We start from the raw sequence: 9,438 nt of genomic DNA on the forward strand, positions 1-9,438 counted from the left end.
TTGTTTGATCCAAGAAAGACTTAGGTGTGTTTCATATAAGGTCCTCATATTTTCTAAACCAGATTAGTGTGTGTTACAATGTTAATGTCCAAGCTTTAAAATGAGTGTCTCAATTCAGGTCCTCATATTTTCTGAACCAGATTTTAGTGTGTTTTATATTCTTAATTAATTGTCTAAGAGCTGAAACTCTGTAATAATATTTTCTATTTATCTGGCATTGTATGCTCAGAGTTTTATCAACAAAAAGTGCTGATAATGTTATGATTAATTAGTTCTGACATTATATTTTTGTGTTTTGTTGCAGAAACCAACTGTTGAGGTTCCATCTCAACATTCTCCAGATTCAGATGTGAGCCATTAACTGACTTCATCCCTCCAACAGGTTATTACATGTCTATTTTTACTATATCTGCTCTAAATTTGACCCAACCTATATTTTGAAAGACATTTATTTATTTTAATCTCTCACAGATCAGTTTATATGACAACTTTTTCGCAAGGGTACATCCATGTTAGTCAGTAGAAAGTTTAGAACTCATGTTTAGCAAAACAGGAGATGTTACAAGTCAACAACATAAATTCTGCATGTGAGCACTCGTCATGTCCTTATATTGTTTGAAGCAAGAAACACTTAAGTGTGTTTCATATAAGGTCCTCATATTTTCTGAACCAGAAAATGTGTGTTACAATGTTAATGTCAAAGCTTTAAAATGAGTGTCTCAATTCAGGTCCTCATATTTTCTGAACCAGATTTTTGTGTGTGTTACATTCTTAATGAATTGTCTAAGAGCTGAAACTCTGTAATAATCTTTACCCTTTATCTGGCATTGTATGCTCAGATTTTTATCAACAAAAAGTGGTGAGAATGTTATAATTAATTAGTTATGACATTATATTTTTGTTTTGTTGCAGAAACCAACTGTTGAGGTTCTATCTCAACATTCTCTAGATTCAGATGACAGCCATAAACCGACTTCATCCCTCCAACAGGTTATTACATGTCTATTTTTACTATATCTGCTCTAAATTTGACCCAACCTATATTTTGAAAGACATTTATTAATTTTAATCTCTCACAGATCAGTTTATATGACAACATTTTCGTAAGGGTACATCCATGTTAGTCAGTGGGGAGTTTGGAACTCATGTTTAGCAAAACAGGAGATGTTACAAGTCAACAACATAAATTCTACTTGTGAGCACTCGTCATGTCCTCATATTGTTTGAACCAAGAAAGACCTAGGTGTGTTTCATATAAGGTCCTCATATTTTCTGAACCAGAGTAGTGTGTGTTAAAATGTTAATGTCAAAGCTTTAAAATGAGTGTTTCAATTCAGAAAATGCAGTGCCTCTTGTTTACAGCCGGTTTCTGCAGCGCTGTTTTCATTGATCAAAGTATTTTTTCGGTGGTCGTGTTTTTGGTACATAACTTGTAAATAGTGCGCAAATAATAGGCTATATATATATAAATACATTCAAACCCCGTTTCCATATGAGTTGGGAAATTGTGTTAGATGTACATATAAACAGGATACAATGATTTGCAAAGAATTTTCAACCCCAATTCTGTTGAATATGCTACAAAGACAACATATTTGATGTTAAAACTGCTAAACATTTTTTTTGCAAAGAATTTAGGGATTTTACCATCTACGGTCCGTAAAATTATCAAAAGGTTCAGAGAATCTGGAGAAATCACTGCACGTAAGCGATGTACTGCATTAAAAACCGACATCAGTGTATAAAAGATATCACCACATGGGCTCAGAAATACTTCAGAAAACCACTGTCAGTTACTACAGTTGGTCGCTACATCTGTAAATGCAAGTTAAAACTCTACTATGCAAAGCAAATGCCATTTATCAACAACACAGAGGAACGCTGCGGGCTTCGCTGGGCCCGAACTCATTTAAGATGGACTGATGCAAAGTGGAAAAGTGTTCTGTGGTCTGACGAGTCCACATTTCAAATTATATATGGAAATTGTGGACGTGGTGTTCTCCGGAACAAAGAGGAAAATAACCATCCGGCGCAAAGTTCAAAAGCCAGCATGTGTGATGGTATGGGGGTGTATTAGTGCCCAAAGCATGGGTAACTTACACATCTGAGAAGGCACCATTAATGCTGAATGGTCCATACAGGTTTTGGAGCAACATATGTTGTCATCCAAGCAACATTATCATGGACGCCCCTGCTTATTTCAGCAAAACAATGCCAAGCCACGTGTTACAACAGCGTGTCTTCGTAGTAAAAGAGTGCGGGTACTTTCCTGGCCCGCCTGCAGTCCAGACATGTCTCCCATCGAAAATGTGTAGCGCATTATGAAGCGTAAAACACGACAACTTAAGCTGTACATCAAGCAAGAATGGTAAAGAATTCCACTTTCAAAGCTTCAACAATTAGTTTCCTCAGTTCCCAAACGTTTATTGAGTGTTGTTAAAAGAAAATGTGATGTAACACAGTGGTGAACATGCCCTTTCCCAACTACTTTGGCACGTGTTGCAGCCATGAAATTCAAAGTTAATTATTATTTGCAAAAAAAAAAAGTTTGAGTTTGAACATCAAATATGTTGTCTTTGTAATGCTTTCAATTGAATATGGGTTGAAAAGGATTTGCAAATCATTGTATTCAGTTTATATTTACATTTAACACAATTTCCCAACTTTTATGGAAACGGGGTTTGTATATATATTAGGGCTGGGCAATGATTAAAATTTTTAATCAAAGTTAATCACACTATTTCTCTTATTAATCGCGATTAAATGCATTATATACGCAAAGCCCAATAATGAATTCAAAAGTAGTGTGTAGTGCACCTTTATTGGAATATTCTTCCACATGAACAAAAGCGCCAAAACATTTGTTGTGCAAACACAATTTAAATCAGTCCTTGTTAAACAGTAGCAGTTAAATAGCAAATTTTATGAAAATCAACTCAAAAAATGTAAATACAAACATTTAAGCTTATTACTACCACTGCCAGGGTATTTAAGTTATCCTGTTTGTTATGGAAAATAAATATAATCTACATACAAAACTCTGAGCCACAATCATAACATCTGAACAGGCAATTTCTGAGGTAACAGCAGAAACATTTTTTTTTTATCAGGGATCTTATGTTTAAAAAACCTATATTATAGGTAGTGGGCTGTTTTAGGGAATTTTGGATCAAATTATCCGTAGTAGCAATATTAATAATGTTGTGTTTATTCTGCGTAGTGCACTTAAAATAATTATGACCATATCTGTTTGCTTGGTGCTTTGATAAACTGAACGCATATACATGGTACTATATTGTAATGTTATGAGCCAGGGGGAAAAAAAACTACCCTACCCAGCATGCAACAGGAGTGACGAGCATGCGCGGTAGCCCGGGATAGGTTGTGTCGCCATGACGGCATCTTGTATGTTGTGATATGCACGCTCTGAAAGTAAACGTTAAGAACTCAGCCAACACTCCTTGTCTGCATTATTCATAAATAGACAGACAACACACATACTCCGCTGCTTCACAAAGCACAATATGTTAAATGTTTACTTTTACAGTTTTCTAATTCTTCCTTTCAGATTGACAGCAGGACAAATCGCTCGAAGTGGGTATGTCTCAAGCTTCTTCCACTTGGTCCACTCCAAAGTGGGGTAAATAAATAATCCACATCATTTACTAGAATATTATATTACGTTATGCCCCTTTTCACTGTGTTATAGTCATTATTCCTTCAGTAAGAAATTGTATTTTGTCTCCTTTATGACAGCTGCAAAGGGGAAGAAGTGGAAGCAGTTGAATGACACATGTTGCATTTTGTAACTGGCAACAAAGTACCAGGTAAAAAAGATTGTGAAGCCTGCCTCCATAAAGAACTAGTAGCTCTACAGGACAGAGATTGGCTTGCCATCAAGTACTACATCCATAACAGAATTATATTAAAAAAAGGGAAAAAAAATGTTTTCCCACATCTTCTGTGGTAGTTTGAGTATGTTACCAGCAATTAAAAAAGCAAAATAAACAGCAAGCGTTTTGTATTTATTCCAGATAATTCTTAGCGACAAAATCCACAAAAACAATTCAGTTACACTTAGTCGACAATTACATTTTTACCCATGTTTCTTTTAAACTCTTCTTGGTTTTAGATTACAGTAGCATGGGATTGGGATTTTTTTTTTAAATGACAACACATCAACTAAACCAACTCAGGTGGTTTTGTTAAGTCTCTGATGTCATTAGCCTCATATGTCACATGAACCTGAAATCTTTAACACTCTGTGATGTCATGGTTGTCATATTTCACAAACTTGAAATCTTAAACACTCTGTGACGTCATGGTCATCATATGTCACATGAACTTGAAATCTTAAACACTCTGTGACGTCATGGTCATCATATGTCACATGAACCTGAAATCTTAAACACTCTGTGACGTCATGGTCGTCATATGTCACATAAACTTGTAATCTTAAACACTCTGGTCTTCATTTGTCACCTAAACCTGACAAGTCCTCATATGTACCATAAAAATCAGGTTCAGAAAAAAACAAAAGAGTTGCAAAAATCTCAATAGACCACTGTGTGTCTAAAATTCTGGTTCACTAACCGTCTAATTCCCAGGCCTGCAGGACCATTGGAAAGGCATGTCCCCATATGTCACGTTTTTGTCATAAGTCCTCATATGTCACCCAAACACGTATGTGTGTGTGTGTGTGTGTGTGTGTGTGTGTCACATTGATAGTTTTAGACGAATGAGAATAAACACATGCCCTTATTTTGTAGAATATCACACACGACAGGAAGTCAGAATACACAACTAACTGATAGACACAAACGATAGTCTCATTAACTTATAGATAAGCCAACACTTGTGCAGTCCAAAGGATTCTTAGATAATCTTTAGTTGATTTAGAAAAACTACTTAAATATACATAAAATAATGCGTATAAATCGTTGAAATAGGGGTATTGATTAACATTTAATGGGACAATTGATGTTGTGGTTTCAAAACATGATATGCATACTTGGGCTGAGCAGGATGACGATGATAAGACGGATGACAGAGTAACAAGGAAACGACTCCTTAAAAGTCAAAAGAACCGAAAGGACAAAAATCAGCTAAAGTATATTCAGCAGTGGGTGACCTTCCTTTTGAGTTCCAGCAGGCGGAGAAAAGAATCCGCAACAGATAAGAGACCAGACAGATGGACTCGGATGGTGGACAACGCGATGCTTCAAGGTCAATCCGGGGTGGAAACTGTTTCGCCTGTGCCCACAGCTGGACGCCCAGAAGGGGATACAAACAGACCTCTGCTGGACATAAGTGTCAATGGACAATGTTATCAGTTCGTGATTGACACTGGTGCCACCCTGAATGCAAAGGTGCCAAAGAAACTGTGTGCTTCCCTTCTGAAGGTCAAAGGCTTCGCTGAGGTCACAAGAAGGTTACCTGTCACCAAACCGCTTCCGGTTCAAATTGCTGGACACACTGAAGCACCCCTTCGTGGTCGACCTGAACACACCGTGCCTGCTTGGTAATGACCTGCTTTACAAACTGTGCCCTGACATTCAATATCGCACAGAAGGGACCTTCCTGGTGTTACCTGACGGTACAACCACCAAGCTGCGGCACCACTATCAAGGCACCTCCATGAGCATGGGCTCATACCACAGCCTGGAGCACCAAACATGGCTGGCGCCTACTGAGTACCCCAACTCCTGCTGCAACTGTTCTATCAGTGAAAACCCTGGCTGACTGAGCTGTTTCCGTGTGCACCACCACCCGACCCGCCATTTGTTATGATCACAAGTAGACGACATATCAGCAGGCCTTTGACTCCTTTTTATATATATATACATATATGTTGGAACTCAAGGTGTGGCTACTCACGTTGACATATCTGTGCAACAACTAGCATGGTGTAAGATTGACACCAATGCAGTCCCACATTGTTCCCTTGCTCTCTGTACCCCCCTACGGAAACTAAAGACTTAGGTCCAATGATGAAACCACACAAATACCACATTATTAATTGTTTCAGTTGTCTGTTAAACACATAGCTATGGGCTGCACTTTGGACACTGCGGCTGTAGGCTACAAGGAGCTAGCAGCTACACAACAGCTGAACTAAAACTACACATGACATTTAAGCATATCAAATAATTATAGTTGCTTATTACATGCACAAAGTAGTCAAGACAGAAGTCTAATAGAAAGTATTCGGTAACAAACGTGTCCGCATCATTCAACTTTCTACAACATGAGCTTGACTTAACGAATTAATGCGGCCACCAGGTGTGGTAGAATGTCAAATTACTATTGCAAAAGCATCCGCCATAAGGTAGGTGTTTTTCTAGCATTCGTGTCAACATAAATATAAGCATATTTTGTCATCTTCACCAGGTTGAATAATTTACTTGACTATCAGCTAAACTTTTTCTTAGATGTTTCTGAAAGTAAAAGTATTACAAACACCTTTGATGTCACTTCTTAAGGCCAGTAAGTCCAAACTACAGGTAGTCCGGAGAGTTGTTTCCTTCTTAGGCAGACAGATCTCACAGGAAGGGTCCGGTTTATCACCAGAACACAGGGACACGATCCTACACCACCCTAAACCCAAAACAGTTAAAGACATGCTTTCTTTCCTTGGGCTTACGGGCTACAGCAGGAATTATGTCGCTAACTATACAGGCCTTACGTCATCCCTTCGGGACCTCGTTCGCGAACACGGCATGCGAAAACTGTCTGCACAGCTTAATTGGACTACGGAAGCTGAGGTTTCGTTTATATCCCTCAAACAGCAACGTTCCCATGCGGCTGAACTTGCAATCCCCGACTACTCCTCCACCTTCTATCTTGACGTTTCTGGTACATCACACTGTGTCAACGGTGTGCTGTTCCAGAAAAAAGGGGGAGAGAGGAAAATATTGATGTACATCAGTACGATGCTCGACAGCATGGAAAAACGTCACCCAACGTGCACACAACATGTCGCGGGAATAGCAAAAATCATACAAAAAACAGCACACATTGTCATGGACCACCCACTGCACGCCCTAACCACTCACAGCGTTGTGGCATACGTCAATTCTGCAACATTCACGCTCACAGCGCTCAGACAGAGACGACTAGCGAAAGTCCTAGAAGCGCCAAACCTGACATTCACACATGAGGGGGTTAACATGGCAGACCAAATGGGTACAGGTACACCACATCTATGTGCAGACAAGGTTCAGAAAGAGGAAAAAGTCAGACCAGACTTACAGGCAGAATCATTTGAGGGAGGAAGAAACTTGTACACAGATGAGTGTTGTTTCCGACATGAAAAACAAGGCCTAATCTCAGCCTATGCTGTAGTGGAAGAAACAGAATCAGGCGTAAAAACAATTGTTGCAGACAAAATTGAGGGACCCCAGTCAGCACAGAGAGCAGAAATAATTGCTGTAATCAAAGCGTTGAAAGCAGGAGAGGACCAGGTAATCAACATTTACACTGACTCAGCTTATGCAATAGGGGCGGTACACATAGAATTGCCACAATGGCAAAGAACAGGATACCTTACGGCGTCCAACAAACCCATTAAGCATGAGGCAGAGATGAAAGAACTAGCGGAAGCACTGATGTTACCACAAAAGGTAGCCGTAATCAAATGTAAGGGTCATGAAAAAACACACTCGCACACGAAAATAGGAAATGATGCGGCTGATGCAGCTGCAAAAAAAACAGCCGGATATGTACATAATATGATGATGCTCTGCTCTGACACTGAGACAACCCCAGATACCGATAGGGAACTTGTACATGTAAAAACGGAACAGAGTAAAACTTCACCGGAGGAGAAATCACTATGGCTGGCCAGAGGCTGCACAAAAACCGAAGATTTGTGGCGAAGTCCGGATGGCCGGATTGTGCTACCACCTGGAATAAAAAACATAGCACTAACTGAGGCGCACGGAGTGGGACATGTCGGGGCTGCACAGATGCAGAGAAACCTCGAAAATTGGTGGCACCCATTTTTGAAAGATATGTGTAAATATCATGTACATACTTGCCCTGAATGCACCATGTATAATGCACGACCAACAGTCAGACCGCATCCTGGACGTTTCCCTCTCGAGACGAAAACAGGGAAAGAAATCATCATAGATTACACAGATATGGTGAACTCAGTAAAAGGGTACAGGTATATGTTGGTATGTGTGGATGCGTATTCAGGTTGGCCAGAGGTACTCCCTACAAAAAGGGAAGACAGTAAGACAGTGGTGAAGTTTTTGGTAAACCAGTATATCCCCAGACATGGTTTTCTTGAGAAAATCCGATCAGATAATGGTACACATTTCAAAAACCATGATCTGCAAAAGGTTGAAGAAATGCTGGGGTTGAAACACAGGTTTGGTTCGGTCTACCACCCACAATCCCAAGGAAAGGTTGAAAGAATGAACCAAACACTCAAATCTAAATTGGCAAAAATCTGTGCACAGACCAAAATGAATTGGCTAGATGCGCTACCCCTTGCCCTCATGTCTGTTCGAAGCTCAATAAACCAAAGTACGGCCTTTACTCCCTTTGAGCTGACCACAGGCAGGAGGTTTCCAGGGCCCCAGTCCAAGCTTATTGGAATCAAAGGTGATGATCAGTCATTAACCCACACGCAGTATTTCCATGCTTTACAAGCCCTTGTTGCAGAGTATGCCAAGCAGGTGGGGGAGAGAAACAAGGAAGACACAGCGACCCCAAGCACAGAGTGGGTCCTACTGAAGGTGCTCAAGCGAAAGTGGACCGAACCCAGGTGGGCGGGTCCATATCGAGTGACTGAACGCACCTCGCATGCTGTTCGGCTGAATGGCAAGGGAGAGACGTGGTTCCACTGGAGCCAGTGTGCAGCGGCGGACGCCCCTGCACGCACGTTGAGAGGGACACGTACCGAGTTACGTGAACAACAACAACGGGAGAAGACCACCAATCAACAAGGGGCAGAATAATCCCCTGGTGGCATCAGGGTGAGGTAGTCTACCCAAAATCCCTGTGGGAGGAGGTGAAATAGCGCTCCTCTCCTACACGTGGTGTGCCAAACCACCAACCAGATTCGTCGAGGGACCAAGAAGATCGTGACAACCATCGACCTCCTTATTCTCTGTTGGTTTGGGGTACTCATGGTCTTTCTTTGGGCCCTGATACATCTGTCCATCACGGGTACAATTCAAGTTCAAGGTGCCACTAAGTATTAGTACTTAGTCGAATTTTCAAGTAACTGGTGTACATTAATCAATTTTTACAAACGTGCTATTGCTAAAGAGTTGTGTGACCGAGATATTAGAAGGTATGAAACTGTCAAGGGAGTAACCCTACCCCGGACTACATGAGATATAGATTTGCTCGTCACAAAAGAGTTCACTGCTTGCTAATATGTTATACGGTAACTGGAAACCCCTGTTGAGACTCAGCATCCCT

At 40.5% G+C, this 9,438-nt stretch overlaps 1 long non-coding RNA gene across 1 annotated transcript; it reads left to right on the forward strand.

Moving 5' to 3' along the window:
• The first annotated feature begins 301 nt into the window (after positions 1 to 301).
• LOC133559908 (uncharacterized) lies at positions 302 to 4,010 on the forward strand. Its single transcript, XR_009808327.1, has 4 exons — positions 302 to 382; positions 913 to 990; positions 3,569 to 3,640; positions 3,757 to 4,010. It is a non-coding gene; the product is annotated as an uncharacterized LOC133559908 (long non-coding RNA).
• Positions 4,011 to 9,438: the final 5,428 nt, after the last annotated feature.

Source organism: Nerophis ophidion, linkage group LG10 (genome assembly GCF_033978795.1).
Source record: "Nerophis ophidion isolate RoL-2023_Sa linkage group LG10, RoL_Noph_v1.0, whole genome shotgun sequence".
In the NCBI taxonomy this organism is placed as follows: Eukaryota; Metazoa; Chordata; class Actinopteri; order Syngnathiformes; family Syngnathidae; genus Nerophis; species Nerophis ophidion.